This window comes from Silene latifolia, chromosome 1, assembly GCF_048544455.1.
Source record: "Silene latifolia isolate original U9 population chromosome 1, ASM4854445v1, whole genome shotgun sequence".
In the NCBI taxonomy this organism is placed as follows: domain Eukaryota; kingdom Viridiplantae; phylum Streptophyta; class Magnoliopsida; order Caryophyllales; family Caryophyllaceae; genus Silene; species Silene latifolia.
The window spans coordinates 127396219-127415319 of NC_133526.1; the positions used below are offsets into that span (position 1 = coordinate 127396219).

The following is a 19101-nucleotide window of genomic DNA, read 5'->3' on the forward strand; positions in this document are numbered from 1 at the left end:
TTCTGGTCTTCTCTCATGTTTTCCATGACTTTCTTAAGATTCTCTACGCCAGTGAGCAAGATTTGTGTGGGAGTAGTCGGCGGGGTGACGCCTGAGCTTGACGTTCCTTTATCTGATCTGGCCTGGATTGCGACAGCAGGAGTCCTAGGAGGTAGAGAGGTTTTTGCTGTTGGTATTGTTCTCGGAGTATGTCCGGGAGCCTGTGTTGCCACTGTTGATGTTGGATTTTGAGTAGAGGGCGGTGGTGGCGATGATTGTCTGCTCCCTGACACGGCGTCCGATGCTTGCTTATCCATTGTGTATTTATAGTATCAACGATTGACGACCACAATGCCCCACGGTGGGAGCCAAACTGTTTAGGTATTTTTTACCGAATTGGATGATTCGGGTCAATGTGGTCTTACTCGCTGGGTATTCGATTAATTGTTTTTATGTTGATGCGTAAATAAAGAAATAAAGTACGAAATATAAATTGACACGTGATATTTGGTGACGCGGAAACCCAATGTGGGAACAACCGCGGGAGGGACGGTATCCTTCCAAATATTGCACTATACTTGAATAGGAGGATGATTACAATTGAGACGTAGTGCTAATCTTGCTGGCACGAGGTATCAGGCCTGCAAGATCCTGGGCGGATGTATATGTGAGTATGAGAATGTGCTAATGTCTTGATGTCAATGTGTGTATATGTGGATGTGTTGTTGAATGTCCTTCCTTGATTGCTTCCTTGGCTATTTATAGGGTGAGAACCCTAGATATGTCTTACATTGATTATGGAAAGGGAATATAATTTCCATAAAAACTCTTTCCATGTTTGGCCGTCTTCCTCAATTCTCCCTGATCTCCCTGACTTCTCCCTAACTTCTCCCTGAATTCTCTCTGGCTCTTCTTTCCTTAATCCGGACGTCTCTTCCTACTGGCCTCAGTTTCTTTCTGCGTGCATGCCGGCCCATCCTCTTCCTCGCGTTCTATTCCAACCGTGGACCCCCCTTCTTCTTACTAGATCTTTTATTCACCAAGTGGGCCTTCTCTTATTGTGTTATTTTTAGCCCAAACACAAATGAGGCCTTAACTGTTGCACTAATAAAGGCGAAGGGGTCAGCTGTGGATCCATCAAAGATGAGTGCTACAAGCTACATTTTATTTGAGAGGGAAAGCTGGTTTGTGGTGGACTCGTCACAAAGAGGCTATAAGGGAAGGTGCTGCAAATAATGGGAGTGACTATGTGAAGTGGAAGGGTTTCAAGAAGATCTTAATGACTACCTTTGTTCCTGAGCATATTAAGAGCAAGACGAGGGTGCAGTTTGACTCATTCAAGATGACAGATGATATGACAGTGAAAACTTATCACAACAGGTTCATGAAATTAGTTGAATATGTGGTTAATCTAAACTTTACTCCGGCGATACTATCACTGAGTTTAGCTGAATATGTGCCAGGAAACATGGATAAGATCTATCAAAGAGCTGAGCACGCTGAAAGAATTGTTGATATGCCAAAAGAAGAGAAGAAATAAAAGGGTGAGAAAAGAAAGATTGGGCTACGAGTGAGAGTGCTGGGAGCAAGAAGCAAAATGCAAATCAATTCCGTTCGTATTTCTCGAATATCGCACCAAATAGAGGATTCAGCTGTGGGAGCTATTGTAACACTCCCATACACCAAAGTGCCTTGCTAAGACCACCCTAGCACATGAAGGTGCTACCAACTCGGTTACCCGAGGTATAGTAATCAAAGAAGACCATAAAGAAACATACTTTAAATTTAAAAGTTAAATGTGCGTACAACTTAAAACCAAAACGAAAAATATAAAAATACAACCGACTCAAACTGGAATCCAAAACTGAATAAAACTGTCATATACTATAAGCAGAAGACTAAAAGACTCGGACAAGTGATGAATCCATCCCCACCTAGATCCCGCGCATACTCCAAAGAAATACCCGCTAATCAACAGCTCACCATCGTGTAGACACCTCGTTTCTGCACCTCCCGCCAAACACCCAGTGATGATTGGGCCGCATGTTTAGCATATGTCGCGATTTTATGACGTTTTGTAAATCGGTTAATAAAAGGTAACTCGTACACGTGTGTCTACCCCTTGGTTGTCATCATGGTTTCATTACGGTTGTTTTGGCAGTTATTAGAGTCAAATCAGAGTCCGGAGTTAAAACCGTCTTCATTTCCTAATACCGTCAATCCCAAGTCAAAAAGCAATGTGCTTGTCTACCTAAGGTTAGGATGTCATAAGAGTATATCTCATTTTGAGTCCCATGTCATTTCCCCAAGCTAAACTTAAGTTTACATTACAAAATGTGCATTTCATTTAGCTAAAACGATAACCCGACCTTTAGGGCTGTTTTACGAGGTGATAACGACTTTTTTGGGTCTGGCCTACTTCACGAAACGTTCTAGATCTTTTTTTAGCTTTCCAACGCCACCGAAATAACCCTAATCCGAATTTTGTAGAAAAATTTATGCCTAATCTACGACAGACTGTCAACACACTTTCTTGCAGCGCAGGAAATCGCCCTAGAGAGGACGCACTATTTGATGCGCCTCTTCCCTAGGAGGATTCTCAGCAGAAAATCAAAGGCGGCGTATTTCTTTCTTATTCCTTTCCTTATTCCGTCATACCGCTTTCATAAACCCTACCCCTCGTGATTAGTATAAATAGAGGCCCCCGCCTCACATATTTCTCACGCGAGTGTCCGCCCTTCTCTTCTCCCTTTACATTCTAAGACCATGCTTTTGCTTTTCGACGCCTATGTGCTTGATCTACATGACCACATAAGCTCAGATCCTTCTGGGTACCAGTCACGTTTGCACGACCGACCAATTTGACCACTACACAATCATTTAATCAATCTTTTAAATTCCTTTTTCAAGGGCACTTTTATATTTGCATAGATCGAGTCGAGTTACCACTAAAAAAACGATTTTAGTTAAATCTCGCGACACTAACATGTAAGTCTGATGGTGTAAAATCCCACTTTAATCTTGTTTTATTTCTGTATCATAATTTTTGTAGAATTTATATTATAAACATGCTTAAAATCGTCCTTAAAATCATCTTTTCAAACCTATTTTTTCAAAACTGCAGAGAAACGACATGGGGAAGAAACGCACTGACTGATGCGCCTTCTGTAAAGGTCACAGCATCTGCTGCGCCTCTTCCAGAGGCTGCCTTCAGTCTGTCCTCTTCTTCTTCTTCCTCGAGTTTCTAGTGTTTCGTCTTTTTTCCTTTTTTTCGTTTTTTCTTCTTGATTTCTCGAAACCTTTTCGAGTTTCTATTTCTATTTATTTTATAAAATCTTTTTTTTAATAATTTTCGACTTAAATCCCTTATAATCTATATTTGCGGGTTTTCGTCATCTTATTTAAACCCGGATTTTATAGGTTCAATTCTTCCATATCGATCTTTAAAATCCGTCTTTTGCACATAAACATGCTAAAGCACTTCTATCCGAGTTATGCACAATTAATCAATGTAAACTAACCAACGAACATTAACAAACCGCGAGTTTGACTTTCATAGTCAGAATCAAACTTGAGAACAGTCGTAAGAAGTGATGCGCCTCTTCTAGAGGACGCAATTTTTGCTGCGCCTGTTCCGAGATGTCTTCTGCCTATGAACTCGTCTCGTTTTGACGTGGCTTTTCTAATTAGGATTTTAATCAACTATTATTCGTATTATCACCATAATTCGACATATTTTCCATATAATTCATATTTTCCATATTTTCTATTTTATTTTTATTTTTCTAATTTATTTTATTTCCTATTTTCTTTTAATTCCCTTATTTTGATCAATTTCATATTTCCCTTTTTCGTTTTTTCCAATTTTCTTATTTTTTCCAATTTCCAATTTTCCTTTAATTTCCTTATTTTTCCAATTTCCTTATTTTTTTAATTTCCTTATTTCTTTTATCTTTTATCTTTTTTTATTTCTTTCCTAAAATCTTTGGCATGTTTATGACATAGATCGTTTGTCACTTGTAATTTCATTATAATTCATAATATTTCATATTATCTTGTATGATTTATTTATCTGGCTTTTTCACATGTAATTAACCTAAATTCCAACTTCAACTCAATTGATTGCTAAATTGTTTGTCAAACCGACTTAGTCTAGTTCTCACATGCTAGGAATAATCCGTGTTTGTTGCATTGCATGCATACAATTGACAACATATCAAGTATAAATAACTTCCATGATCATTAGTAAAGGGCGCTATCGAGGCGGGCGGGATTAGGTGTTCAAATAAACGAGTTTCCTAATACGTACCCTCACCCCTTACTCAAGATCTATGTGAACATCCGTCTTCATTGACATCACGAGAGTCATTCTAGACATAGAATGTTAAGGGTAACGAATTTCTTAGTGTTCATGTCACTACTTTGTGTCTTGACATGTCTTGAAGTATTCGAACGGTTCCAATTTTCCATAAAAATTGGTGGCGACTCCACAAATGCAGGCTTGTCAAACCTTTCACCAATTCCAATGCCTTTCAAATCGATAACGGCCTATGACGGGCTTTGGTCCTCGCGTCGGAGTTTTGTGGGAGAAGTGTCACCGCCTTGAAACCAACGCGGGGGTGCGCGCAGCAGGGGTGACTGTGTCCACAGTTTGGCGACTCCGCTGGGGATGAGACACTTAAACTAAGTCTAGTGTTACCTAGGGTGAAACTTGAACAACGTTATGGAATAGTTTATATGAGACAGTTGTCGGTTTTCATTACTCGACCTTCTTAGGTCGTCTTAGCCACCCTTCTTAGGCTTAACCCAACCAATTCGACCAATCGTACCGTCTAGATGGTGAAAGTTCCTATTTGCACCCAAGGATGGTGATTGACGTCAACCATACCACGATACGTACTCATGTTTCTATCAAAGAGCTTTCACTACTCGAGCAAATGGACTAGGAACTGACCCGACTCATGTCTGGCACGGACCTGTCCACAAACCAGGGTACGATAGCTAGGTGTGGCAACCCCCCCTTTTAAGCCAAAACCTTTTAAATGCACTCAGCATACTGTTATAATGCCTGTTTGTATGTGTACATTGTGTTTTTCCAAATCAATCACGTGTCTAATTTCCTCATTTATAAACAAAATAGTGTCAAAATTTTTCTGTAAATAAAATTCATTTTCAAATCTTTCAAATGTCGTTTCTGTAAACCAAACAATGCCAAATTTTCTATAGCCAAAATTTCAATTTTCTAAAAATTTTAACTTTCGAAAATATAAAACAAAACGTTATAAAAAAAAACCCTTTCAAAAATTCATTTTGTAAATTAAATAATGTCCAAGTTTCTGTAGATGTAAAATCCATTTCCAATTACACAACAAAATATAAAACAAAACCCTTTTATGAAATTCCATTCAATTTTAAATTCTCGATAAATAAAATCATTTGTAAATTCTCAAAACAAATTAAAAAAAAACGTAAAAAATCCGAAAAAAAAACCAAAAAACATTTTAAATCAAAATATTTTCAAACCATGTAAGTAAATATGCAAATTCAATTAGGCTAAGTCAGAGTCAAAATTCAAACGGACTATGTCCTAGTCGGAACTCTGTCGAGTTATAAACCCGTCTTCCATTACATTTTGGGTCATTTCAAATTCAAGTCAAGTCCTAAGGCGTCACGCCGTCATTTTGGACCCCCTACCCCAATTCAGTTAGGATCTAAAAATTTCCTACACCTCGAGTCACACGTGCCCGAGTCGTACACAAAAGACTTAATGAGGTTCACCTTTCAAATATATTTTCTTTCAAAACCGTCTTTTCAAAACCTTTCTAATTACATGTCCCGAGGCTCAATACACGAGTCTCAATGGGCCTCACATTTGAGTCTAACATCTTAAAATGCAGCCGTCTTCTTAACACCTATAAGCCTACCCCAGGTATCTACACTTATACTAGAGTCTAGAATTAACACGTGTCATCAATCCCGTTAATAAAGTCACCCATCTAATTTTTACTCCGTCAAATTCAACACTCGAGTCTAAGATCAAAGTCAAGCACCATGAACTCAATCACGAGATGTCACTCACGACATTTCATGAATTCACAAGTCAAAGTCTAGATTTGTCGTCTTATCCTCGTTATTACTTGTCCCTTCCTGTGTTCTTTGCCTGTAGCCTTAGTATTCGTGATCCCATGTCAAATCGAGTTGTAACGTGCACCATTTCTCTCTAGTAGGAATCCCGCAAATTCCGCGAGTGAGCAAAGTCCAAAGTAGCTCAAGCCACAATCACCGCGTCTCTCCAAGACGTTTATGCCATGGTCCTACGAGTTAGAGATACAGTGGAAAACTTGAGCATTCGCGTCCTCACCCTTGAAAATGGGATGGTGAAAAAGAACACGCCCCCTCGAGAAACCACTAGTCAAGGCTGTCCAAAGCCTACATCTTGCAATAACCGTCGTCCCAGAAAGGCGAAAACATTCAAAAGGAAACCTAGGAGACATAAAAGAGTGCTCTCTGATCTGGGCATGTCTTATGCCGATGCTCTGAACAGACTCTCTGCCCAAGGCAAGCTACACCCGATAGGTCCGACTCCGGATCCAACCTTTAGAGAAGCAGGTGAACCTCTGTAAGGGCAACAAGTACTGCCTATATCATCAAGGTAGAGGTCATGATATTGAAGAGTGTTTTCTCTTGAAACATACCATCCAAGATATGATCGAAGAGGGAAAGCTTCCAATGCCGCATTCTGTCGAGCAATTCGAGAGGATCGACCCTCTTGGGTCTAGGAGTACTAAACATGACGAAGAGTCATCCCTAGACTGTTCTCAGCTCCTCGATCCTTGTGAGGGAGAGATCAACGTGCTTGAGGAAGACGATATTCAAACTGCAATGCTCATGCTTTCCATTGCCTTCAACAATAAATTTTCCAAGTTAGAGGGAGCTATTGATAACCTAAATTCTCGGCTTTCCAACATGGAGAACCAGCTTGCTTAAGGGTAAAAGGCTTAAGGCCCAACCTCTCAAGATGGAAAGTGTCCAGACAAACCCTCAACCCGACAGTCCTAAGGAGAAAGCAACAAGTGAGCAACCTATTCCTAGTTCTTCTCATCCCGGAATCAAAATCAATAAAGGAAACCTCATGGAGCCTTCATCAAAGAAACCTAACAACTCTGTAAGGTCATTCACAAAGGCTTCCGATAAGAAGGGTACACCTCCTAGGAAATTTACCGACATTGGTATTACATATACCGATGCCCTTTAGAGACTCATGAAACAACGAATGTTGAAGCCTATCGGTCCTACACCAGATCCAGAAAAGAGATCTAAGTTCTGAGATTGTAATTCCCATTGCCAATATCATAGGGGCAAAGGACAAGATACTGTTATGTGTTATAGGCTCAAGCATGCGATCCAGGATATGATTGATGACGGGAAGTTGTCCATCTCAACCTTTAACCCACAAGGCAACTTAGACAATCCTCATGGATATATCACTTATCAGGAAAAACTTATTGACTGGTATTCTTCCAGTGTTCCCAACGATGAGGATGAGTTGCTCAAATGGATGATTACTCAAAATTGAGAGTCAAAGACAGTTGCTGGAAAAGAAAATGTTCAAGCATGGGCCGATTATTACGAGTTTGGATCTAAGATCGAGTCACAGTTCAAGTCCGAGTCTTAGGCTTTCTTTCCCATAATTATTCCAGTGTCTGTTTTAGTTTTCATTTTCCTTCCTCGTGACAACCTGGGGGCTGTCTCATGAGTCACATGTCTTCTAGAGTCTATGTTAAATACATTAATTAATCATTTCGATAAAAGCACAATGTTTAATCCATATATTCTTCTCTTCTTTTTAACCATTTCCAGTGACAACAAGAATTGGTTTGAGACATTTTAAAATAACAGCAATTCATGCCAAGTCAATGTGAGTACCCTTAAACCATGTTCCGTTCCAAGTTTGTAAAGTATCTGAAACTCTGTGTTCTTTTGTTATCTATTCTATGTCTGGCAATAGAAACCTCTCGCTATAGCCAAGTTTAAGACGAGCTTTCTCAAGAGACTGTAGGACGAATCCAAACCATCTCCCTTGTTAACGATCCATGACGAAAGGCAAGTCCATTTCCAACAATAAAGAACCTGTTTACTAAAGACCAACCCGTTTTACACCAAAGTTGCTACTCTGACCCAAATCTATGGTAGCAAGCAAATCGAAGATGATACGAGCCATGATCAAAGACGAAGGCTCAACCAAGATAAATGACCAAGATCAATATCCAAGGCCGCAGTTATGCCCGTAATCCAAGACAAAAGAGTCAAAAGAATAAGGCTTAATCAAGCAAGTCAATGTCAATATCCAAAGTCAGAGTTATCTTCAAAAACCTGAATCGAGAATATGAGCAAAAAGCCAAGATATATTCTAGACTAAAAATCTGAGTCTGAATCAAGAACAAGCCTGAAATCAAACGCTGAACAAATCGATGCCACAAGTCAATGACCAAACCTCAACACATCGATGAAGATGGTCAGCGAGCACCCTCACTTAGCCTTTCACATATCACACACCTTAAGTCCTTCTCGAGACCACTTCAGGGAGATAGTTAAGAATATTGAGAACCCTCTCAAGCTTGTCAATTATACCATCCTTTAGAGCCAAGACATGGAAACTTGATCCCGCATCAATTAACCTACCTTTATGTGCTAAGGCTGCATCAAGCGAGGAGACTCCATTTCCAAGCCATAATCTCATCAAGCCTTAACTCCACAAAATCAAGCTCCGGAGATTTGTTCATCAAAGCCTCTTATTTCCAAGCTCCACATTCTAAAATATCCAAGCCATTTCAGCTTGACCCAGATACGGAGTTTTCAAATACTTTGCTACCCAGAACGGGACATACCCATATCCATCCTTAGGGTCCACTTCTGAGTGTACTCACACGACAAGGAAATTTTTACAAACTTAATTATACCTTTTTGGTGTATGATCATGGAGAGGAGTTATCTCAAATTGGTTCATTGAGTCGTTAAAGGAAATATACCCTCATGGCCCATGAACTTTAAGGCCCTAACAGCATAGTTTAGGCACACACACAGAACTACGACATGGTTTGATTTCACTCCACGTGAATACGTAGGCAGTCCTCTAACAAGGACACAACCGACCCCACTATTAACTTCCGACCTCAATTTTCAAAGCCAGCTCATAACTACGATCTGGTTTGATTTAATACCACGTGAATACGTAAGCAATCCTCAAGGACACAACCATCCCAACCATAAACTTTTAACCGCAATTATCGACACCCATTTTACAACCATCAACTTCCAACCTCAGTTACCATCCTCACCATAACCATCCATTTTTACCTCTTTACTGAGGGCTTCTGCGTGTCTCCCAGACTGTTTTTTTTACCAAATATCCAAAGTCACCTTCTCATCCTGGGGATTCTCTTACGAGACGCCACCCTTCCTTTATTCTTCCTTTTACCCTTCGAGTCTTAATTGAGTCGAGCTAGTGTTTGTTATGGACAATGGCAACGTCTTAGATTAATTCTCCGAGTTCATGCCTTAAGAAAGGGTCTATTCTACAACAAACGCTGGCGAAAGACATCCAAGAAGACTCTAATCCATGCCATACCTCTTTATGTGTCATTTTTCTATCGGATCTTCTACCTTTGGTAACTAACACTCATTGTCGCTCATATCTGGCTAGGGGTTGCGCATGCTTAGACAAAGTCTGTCAGAGTCATCCTCATGTCGTGTCAGTCAAACCTAAGTCTATATTTCGCCAGTCTGTTAGTCTGCATCTGTATAAGGTCTACGTCACGTCAGTCATGTGTCTAAAGCCCACTAAATATGCATAACACGTTATAAACAACAAATTTCTTTAAGCAAGTTTTAAACAACTTTTATAAAGAAACAACTTTTTCAAAACCTATGTGCTTTCTCATTCGAGGTCCATGTGTTGATTGCTTAGGTTCATATGTGTTTACGTGATATTTGTCGGTTAGATTGTGTTCTTATGTGGCTACTAACCAAGCAGGCGAGTATAAGAAGCATAGCTCGCTCCAACTGGGGGCTTCGCCCAAGTCTTCATTCTCCCTAGTGGCAGTATTCACAGTGATGCTCAAGGTTTCTTCCATGACGATCAAGATGTTCCTAATCGTCGATGTGTTCTCCAGCAAGAGTTCATTGTCGCTATACAACCCATGTATTCCTCGACCAAAAATTGATTATTACTCAGAGGTTCTCAGAATGTATCGCCTTCTATAAAGTCAAGTTTCTTCCAGCGGTTCTCAAAAAGTCTCGCGTTCTACCAAGTCAAGTTTTCTAACGACGGTTCTTAGAAAGTCCTGCCTTCTATTCAACAGTTCTCAGAAAGTCCTGCTTTCCACTCAGTAGTTCTCGGAAAGTCCTGCCTTCTACAAAGTTGATTTTTATTCGGCGATTCTCAGAAAGTCTTGCCTTCATACTCAACGGTTCTCATAAAGTCCTGCCTCCGTTCCAGCAGTTTTTACCAACGTTCTGCTACCTTCAAGCCCGTTTTCCACGACGGTTCTCAGAAAGTCCTGCCTCTGTCCCAGCGGTTTCTTCCAATGTCCTGTTGACCCTCATATGGTTTCCCACGGAGTTCAAGAGAAACAACTCCCGAAGAGTTCTTTACCTTCTAATAATTAAGAAACCTGCCTTAATCCTTCAGAGTCATCCCTTCAAGATAACCTTCATATGTTCTACCTTCAGATAACCTTTTAGATAACCTTTAGATAACCCTTCGGATATTTCAGTCCTTCATATGTTCCTCCTTCATAGACAACCTTCAGGATAATCCTTCATATGTTATTCTTTCAGTAACTTTCAGATAACTCCTTCAGTAATTTTCAGAAGTTCTTTTCAGTTACGTCCTCATATTCAGTCCTTCGGAGAGTTATCCTTCAGCCTTCCCTTTAGCCATAGCCTTCAGAGTTAGCCTTCAGAAGTGTTAAGAAGGTTCTTCAAAAGCCATGTAACTCTTAATGCCTTCAGACACCATGTTATCTTAAGACAAAAGAGTTTTACCGAAGCGCCTTCAGTCCCGTTTCACCCAGGGATGTCTTAGGTATGATTTCTTGTTATGGCAGGCGAGCTTTTTGACGTAGTATAACGGACTTTAAACGCCCTCCCCGATAGCCGACAAACTCTAAAATGTTCTCGACGACAGGTCCGTGGCTCAGTCGCTTTGAGCCGCCTCGCACCGCCATTGTCTTTAGGTTGTAATCTTCGATTGACCTGAGGGCTATACTTTGACTTTCGCCTTGTCCAAGCCTCAGTCAAAGTGGCGGCTCTATAGAAACCTCGTTTTTGCACCTCCCGCCAAACACCCAGTGATGATTGGGTAGTATGTTTAGCATATATCACGATTTTATGACGTTTCGTAACACGGTTAATAAAAGATAACTCTTACACTTGTGTCTACCCCTTGGTTGTCATCTAGGTGGCATTACGGCTGTTTTGGCAGTAATTAGAATCAAATCGGAGTCCGGAGTCAAAACCGTCTTCATTTCCTAAAACCGTCAATCCCGAGTCAAATAGCAATGTGCTTTTCTACCTAAGGTTAGTATGTCATAAGAGTATATCTCATTTGAGTCCCATGTCATTTCTCCAAGCTAAACTTAGGTTTACATTACAAAATGTGCATTTCATTTAGCTAAAACGACAACCCGACCTTTAGGCCCGTTTTACGAGGTGATAACGACTTTTTTGGGTCTGGCCTATTTCGCAGAAAGTTCTATATATTTCTTCTAGCTTTCCAATGCCACCGAAATCACCTTAATCCGAGTCTTATAGAGAAAATTATGCCTAATCTACGACAGACTGTCAACGCGCTTTCTTGCAGTGCAGGAAACCACCCTAGAGAGGACGCACTATTTGATGCGCCTCTTCCCTAGGAGGTTTCTCAGCAGAAAATCAAAGTCGGCGTATTTCTTTCTTACTCCGTCATACCTCTTTCCTAAACCCTACCCCTCATTATTGGTATAAATAGAAGCCTCCGCCTCACATATTTCTCACGCGAGTGTCCGCCCTTCTCTTCTCCTTTGCATTCTAAGACTGCACTTTTGCTTTTTGAGGCGTACGTGCTTGAACTACACGACCACGTAAGCTTAGATGCTTCTGGATACCAGTCACGTTTGCATGACCGACCAATTTGACCACTACACAATCATTTAATCAATCTTTTAAATTCCTTTTTCAAGGGCACTTTCATATTTACATAGATCGAGTCGAGTTACCACTAAAAAAACCGATTTTAGTTAAATCTCGCGACGCTAACATCTAAGTCTGAGGGTGTAAAATCCCACTTTAATCTTGTTTTATTTCTGTATCATAATTTTCGTAAGAATTTATGTTATAAACATGCTTAAAACCGTCCTTAAAATCATCATTTAAAACCTATTTTTTTCAAAACAGCAGAGAAACGACGTGGGGAAGAGACACACTGACTCATGCACCTTCTGGAAAGGGCGCAACATCTGTTGCGCCTCTTCCAGTGGCTGCCTTCAGTCATTGCTCTTACTCTTCCTCGGGTTTCTTTTGTTTTGTCTTTTTTCGTTTTTTTCATTTTTTCTTCTTTATTTCTCGAAAACTTTTCGAGTTTCTGTTTCTATTTATTTTATAAAATCTTTTTTTAATAATTTTCGATTTAAACCCCTTATAATTAATATTTGTGGGTTTTCGTCATCTTATTCAAACCCGGATTTTATAGGTTCGATTCTTCCATATCGAGTCTATATAATCCGTCTTTGTACATAAACATGCTAAAGCACTTCTATCCGAGTTATGCACCATTAATCAATGTAAATAACCAATGAACATTAACAAACTGCGAGTCTGACTTTCACAGTCAGAACCCAATTTAAGAACAGTCGCAACAAGTGATGCGCCTCTTCCAGAGGACGCAATTGTTGTTGCGCCTGTTCTGAGATGGCTTCTGCCTCTGAACTCATCTCGTTTTGACATGGCTTTTCTAATTAGGAGTTTAACCAACAATTATTCGTATTATCACCATAATTCGACATATTTTCCATATATATATATATATATATATATATATATATATATATATATATATATATATATATATATATATGAATGAGATCATGTGAGTATACACTATCTTTTTGAGGATTGAGGATTCGTTACAATATCAGAGGTTCTTCAGTTCAATATCACAGGTTATTCGATAAAATATCACAAAAAAAAACACCTGTGCAAAAAACAAAAAAATTACAATTTTTTTTTTAAATTTTTTTTTTGGCAAAGGTCAGATTTTTCGTGATATTGTAATGAAGAACCTGTGGTATTGTATTCACTAATCCTCAATCCTCAAATATTTAGGAGTTCTCACCGGTGTTTTTTTTTGTGATATTTTATCGAATAACCTGTGATATTGTATTGAAGAACCTCTGATATTGTAACGAAATCCTTAATCCTCAAAAAGATAGTGTATCCTCACATGATCCCATTCCTATATATATATATATATATACAGTGCGAACTTACGAACTAACTTAAAAACCTCACCCAAACACACGCTGACCATTCCCGCACTCCCCCTTTACATTATCCCTACCATTAAAATTATTCCCCTCGTCATTACCGATCACGTCATTACCGACCACCGGATTGGATTGCCACCGTCGTCACCCCTCCGACGACCTAGACACCGGCACTCCTCCGACGACCTAGACACCGGCACTCCTCCGACGACCCAGATTCCAGCAACGACGAGTTGTGTCACCGAACTTATCACGCCGACGCACTTCTGGTTCCCATCATCACCGATGAGTCACCTTAGCTGTATTTGTCACCGGAGTTTCACCCTCACACACACTACCATCATAGATCTGTAATTTCAATCACAATTTTTTTTTTAAAAAAAATGAGATATATTGTAGTTGTGTGGCGCGTCGACTGGAGTGGAAGGTAGTGTGGTTGATGTTTGACGGAGTTGTAGGTTGTGGTGGAAAAATGAGGGCATCGAGGTTGTGGTTTTGGGTTAGTCGTGAGAACGATGCCGTCTAGGGGCTGGTGTTGTTGTCTGGTTGTTGTTGGGCTGGCTGGTGGACGCGATTCCAGGCGCCGTTGTCGACGGATGCTCGATCGTGGTCGATGACGATGCGGTGGTGGTAATGGTATTAATTGGTGTGTCATTAGTGTATGGTGGTTGTGATGTTAATCATCAATTTTTGGCTGTGGTATTGGCGACGGCGGTGTCGACCGTTTGGCCAATGGTGATGGCGGTCAATATGGGGGGATGGGTAGCTGTAAATTGTTCGGTTAGTGTGGTGGGTATAAAAATGGTGGATTCGTGGTGTTTTGGGGAGTGGTGGCGGCAGTGGGGTGGTGGTGGTGGTTGGTGCTGGTGGTGTAAAGGTGGGTGGTAGGTGGTTCTGGCGTGAGGTGGCGCAACTGTGGTGGTTTGAAGTCGGATACACAGAATAGTACCTTATATACACATATACAAGCTCTAGATACATGTGTATTTGAAGTCGGATACATGTGTATCTAGGTTTGATAGGATGTGTATCTAGCTTTAATGACATATGTATCTAGGTTTGATAAGAGTAGTTCGTACAGTTCGCACCGTACTTGATGTGACCATAATTAGAGCACATTTAGTCCCCGAATTAGGCTTTTTCCCATGCTTTTTAGTGCATATTTGGGTCATTTATTGTCTTTAGTTCTTTGTTTTGCATATTCTTTGAGTTTTGATCCCTTGGTAGGAAAGGAGTGAAAACCTTGCATTTTCATGGCAAAATGAGGCTAAATTGATCGAATTCAATGACCAAGCATCAAGGAGAGACAAGATTAGAAGGCCTTTGTACATACTATAGTAGATGGGCAATGATGAGAAAAGATCCTTGCAACCCCGAGGAAATCCCCAAGGATTTTATGAAGAAAAAGGAAGAAAAGAAGAAGAAACAAGACTGCCCAGCAATCCGTGCGGATTGTCTAGAAGATGCCCGTCTTCACCCTACAATCCGTGCGTCTTCACCACCAAGATGCCCGGGAAAAAGCTCAAGAAGACGCACGTCTTCACCCCAAGACGCCCGGGCAGAAACCTACAAATCCGCCCGTCCCGTGCTAAAGACGCCCGGATTCCCAGCCACAGACCCATTTCGTCTTCTTCAAGCTTCAAGGAAGGATGCACATCTTTTTCTAGAGACCAAAGTCTCCCTAGAGACCGGAGTCTTTCCAAAAAGACCGGCGTTTCCTCAACAAGGGACTTAATCATCATTTAAGCCCTTAGTTAACCCTAATTCATCCACATAATCCCCACTATAAATACCCCATTAGTCTAATTAGAAGAGCATGTTCTTCTTAGCAATCTTTAGAGTAGTTAATATCAATCAAATCTCTCTTTAATCTTGTAATCAACAATTAATCATGTTTTAATACAAGTTTTATTTCCTTAATCTCTCTCTTGTTCATCCTTTATTTTGGGTAATTGAAGATTATTTGGGTTATTATTGGGAGATTGACAACCTCTCAATCAAGCATTCAAGTACTTTCTTTATTCTTTGCTTTATTATTGGAATCATTAGTAGGTATAGTTCTCTTAATCCCTTTTTAATTATTGTTAATCATCTTCATTTATTCATCATGTTTTACTTTGTTGGTATGATTGACAACCTTGCTAGCATGTTCAACATGATAATGAGTGAGTAGTTTCCTTAGCTAGGGTTAATGTGTAATTAGGGGAAACCAACATGGGGGATGATTCATGCTTAAATTAATATGTTTTCATAGTTTATTTGCTTGCTTGTTGTGACCTCAACTTATGTACATGTTATGTTTGATGAAATGCGAGCCTATGAATCCTTGCATTTCTTACCCATCACCTATCTTTTCAATGAGACTTGTAAGACATAAACCAACTCGAGTCTCATTAGACCATGCATGTTGTTCAGTAGGGAAGATTAAGTCGACTTGTAGGTGTTGTACAATCTAATCGATTCGGCTCTGGGACCCAAACTTTCCTAGGATTGTAAGATATAAACCAACTCGATCCATCACAACAATAATTGCTTGCTTATAACTTGAGAATATGTTTGTATGATCAATTCCCATGAATCCCCTATGACCCCATGACACCCTAGTGCCTTTTATCAATTGTTTACATCCCTTTTAATTCATCTTGCTTGTTTAATTTCATTGCTATTTAGTTTAGTGATCTTCTACATCAAACCCCAATTGTGACACCCCTTAAGACACCACTAGTTGCAATAGAAATCTCATCTCAATTCCCGTCCCTTGGGATCCGACCTTTACTTGCCTCTTTACTAATTGTAGAGTTGTTTGTGAAGTTATAAATTGTGTTTTGGTCTAGGTGCTCCTAACGACAAGTAACCGAAAAGATTTCGATCCGACCAAAAATGGCGCCGTTGCCGGGGACGGTGTTAACTTGATTTAGATTTTCTTACATTGTTATAAGTTGTGTCTTTCTTTGCCTTGGGGAAGTAAAACTCCTCAAGGTTTGTTCTAATTGTTATCGAGTTGTTTGATATTTTGCATGTCTAGAAGGTTACAAGGTGACTTGTTACCCTTTGATCACGAAATTGAAAGAACTTTGACAACCAATAGAAGACTTGCTAGGAGAACTTTGAGAGGTATTGGTGAGGTTGTAGATATTCAACCAAATACTATTGAGTTCATCTACCCTGTCGCAAGAGAAGGTGAGGAGAACCCAACACAAAATCCAACACAAAATCAACCCACAATGCCTAAGTTTTCATCACATTCCGTACCCACCGAGGAGAACCTACCCAATGGTACTCCCACACCACAACATCTAACAGGAAATTTTATTGCCAAGTCCGCATTTATCCAATTAGTCGAAAGAAGCCAATTTGGGGGGATGCCTAGTGAAGGCCCTCATTCTCATATGGAGACTTTTTGTGACTATTGTGATGCTATTTCTCAAACCGGTGTAACTCAAGACCAAATTCGATGGGTTTTATTTCCTTTTTCTCTAATTGGCACCGCAAAACAATGGTTGAAAGGCCTTGATAAGCCTACCCTCGGAATTGATTCTTTGAAAAAGTTGGCTCTAGCTTTCTACAAAAAGTTCTATCCACCGGAAAAGACTAACATGCTAAGAGCTCAAATCACGGGCTTTAAGCAAAGGGATGAAGAATCTTTGTATGAAGCTTGGGAGCGGTTTAAGGGAATTTGTCGCTCATGTCCTCACCATGGACTTAGCGAGTGGTTCTTGGTACAACAATTTTGAAATGGTCTTTATGAAGATTCAAGGAACATTCTCAACATGGGATCAAATGGAATGTTCACCGAAGTTGATGACAATCAAACTTGGAACAAAATTGAGGAAATGGCGGTCCATAACTCACAATATAGTAGACCTCGCAAGGCTACTAGAGGAGGAAAGCATGAAGTGGACTCCATTACTCAATTGGGTGCTCAACTTAGTGCTCACATTGATACCATCAATTTGAAGTTTGAAAAAGCTATGGCTAGACTTGAAGAAGCCTCAAAATCACCAAAGCATCATGTTAATACCATGACGGCATCCTCATCAATCCCAAGTGGGATATGTGAGAATTGTGGAACTTTGGGACATGACCAAAGCGAATGTAGGGGAACAAATGAACAAGTGAATGCTTTCCAAGCATACAAGAGTGGTACACCTTATTCAAACTATTACAATGAAAACACCAAATTCCTTCCAAATCTCTCATACAAAAGCCAAAATGTTCAAAACCCTCAACCAACATACACCCCACCTCCCATGAGAAACCAAAATCAAAGACCCTTTTACAACCAAAACCAAGGTTACCAAAACCAATCTCCATACAATCAACAAAATGACCAAGGTTTTGATGTTCAAAAAGCGGTCCTCCAAATGCAAAAGAATCAACAAGAGTTTTTAACTCAAATGCAAAAAGATAGTCAAGCAAAGGAAACCACCATCAACAACATCCTAGCTCACACCAAAATGTTGGAAACCCAATTGACTCAACTAGCATCTTCAAGATCACAAAGACAAAAGGGGCAATTACCACCTCAAAGTAATCCCCCAAGACATGAAACGGTTAGTGCCATTCACTTCAGGAGTGGTACAAGGTATGAAGCACCGAAGAAGCAAGTTGAGGATGAAGTTGTGGAAGCTAGTGACAAAGAAGAAATTGTACAAAACATCAAGGACGGAGAACCATCAAAAGAAAAAATTTCAAAGAAAAATGAAGACAAGGTCAAGGAGAAGGAGCCCATTATGATTAGACTTCCTTTTCCGAGTCGTCAAGCCAAGCCCAAATTTGATGACCAACTTGGAAAATTTATGGAAATTTTGAAGAATTTGGAAGTCTCAATTCCTTTCACGGAATTAATCAATCACGTGCCGGCCTATACAAAATACATGAAAGACATCCTCACGAAGAAGAAGTCGATCCGGAAGCTTGAGACTATCGCCTTCACTAAGGTGAGTAGTGCAATACTTCAAGGGAGTTCACCTCCAAAACTCAAAGATCCGGGAAGCTTCTCAATACCGTGTACCATTGGCGACACCACGATCAACAAAACCTTATGTGATCTAGGGGCTAGTGTGAGTGTTATGCCGTACTCGGTGAGTAAAAGGTTGAGGATGGGAGAGCTTAAATGCACCAATATCACACTCCAAATGGCCGATAGATCAACGAAGACACCATTAGGGATATGGGAAGATGTTCCCGTAAGAATTGGGAAATTTTTCATCCTGGTGGACTTTGTCATTGTTGACATGGAAGAAGACTCCAACATTCCAATAATTCTAGGAAGACCTTTCTTACACACCGCGGGTGCGGTGATTGATGTGAAGCATGGAGAGCTCACTCTAGAAGTGGGAGATGAGAGCATAACTTTCAATCTTGACAAGACCATGAGAGCTCCCCATTTGCATGAACCATGTTTTATGGTTGATCATTATAGCCGGAAGGATGATAGGAAGAAGTCGGAATTCCAATGGAAAAAGAAAATTGAAGATGCTCCATTCAAAGAGCAAGTAAATTGTAGCAAAGAGAGCTTGAAAAGCTCACCAAAGTCAAGCAATGAAGAGGATGGCCTCATTGGCCAAGACAAGAAAGTGGGAGAGTTGTCTCTATC

General features: G+C 40.1%; 1 non-coding gene across 1 annotated transcript; it reads right to left on the reverse strand.

Moving 5' to 3' along the window:
• Nucleotides 1-17098: 17098 nt before the first annotated feature.
• LOC141618477 (small nucleolar RNA R71) lies at nucleotides 17099-17205 on the reverse strand. The gene has a single exon (XR_012531407.1). It is a non-coding gene; the product is annotated as a small nucleolar RNA R71 (small nucleolar RNA).
• Nucleotides 17206-19101: the final 1896 nt, after the last annotated feature.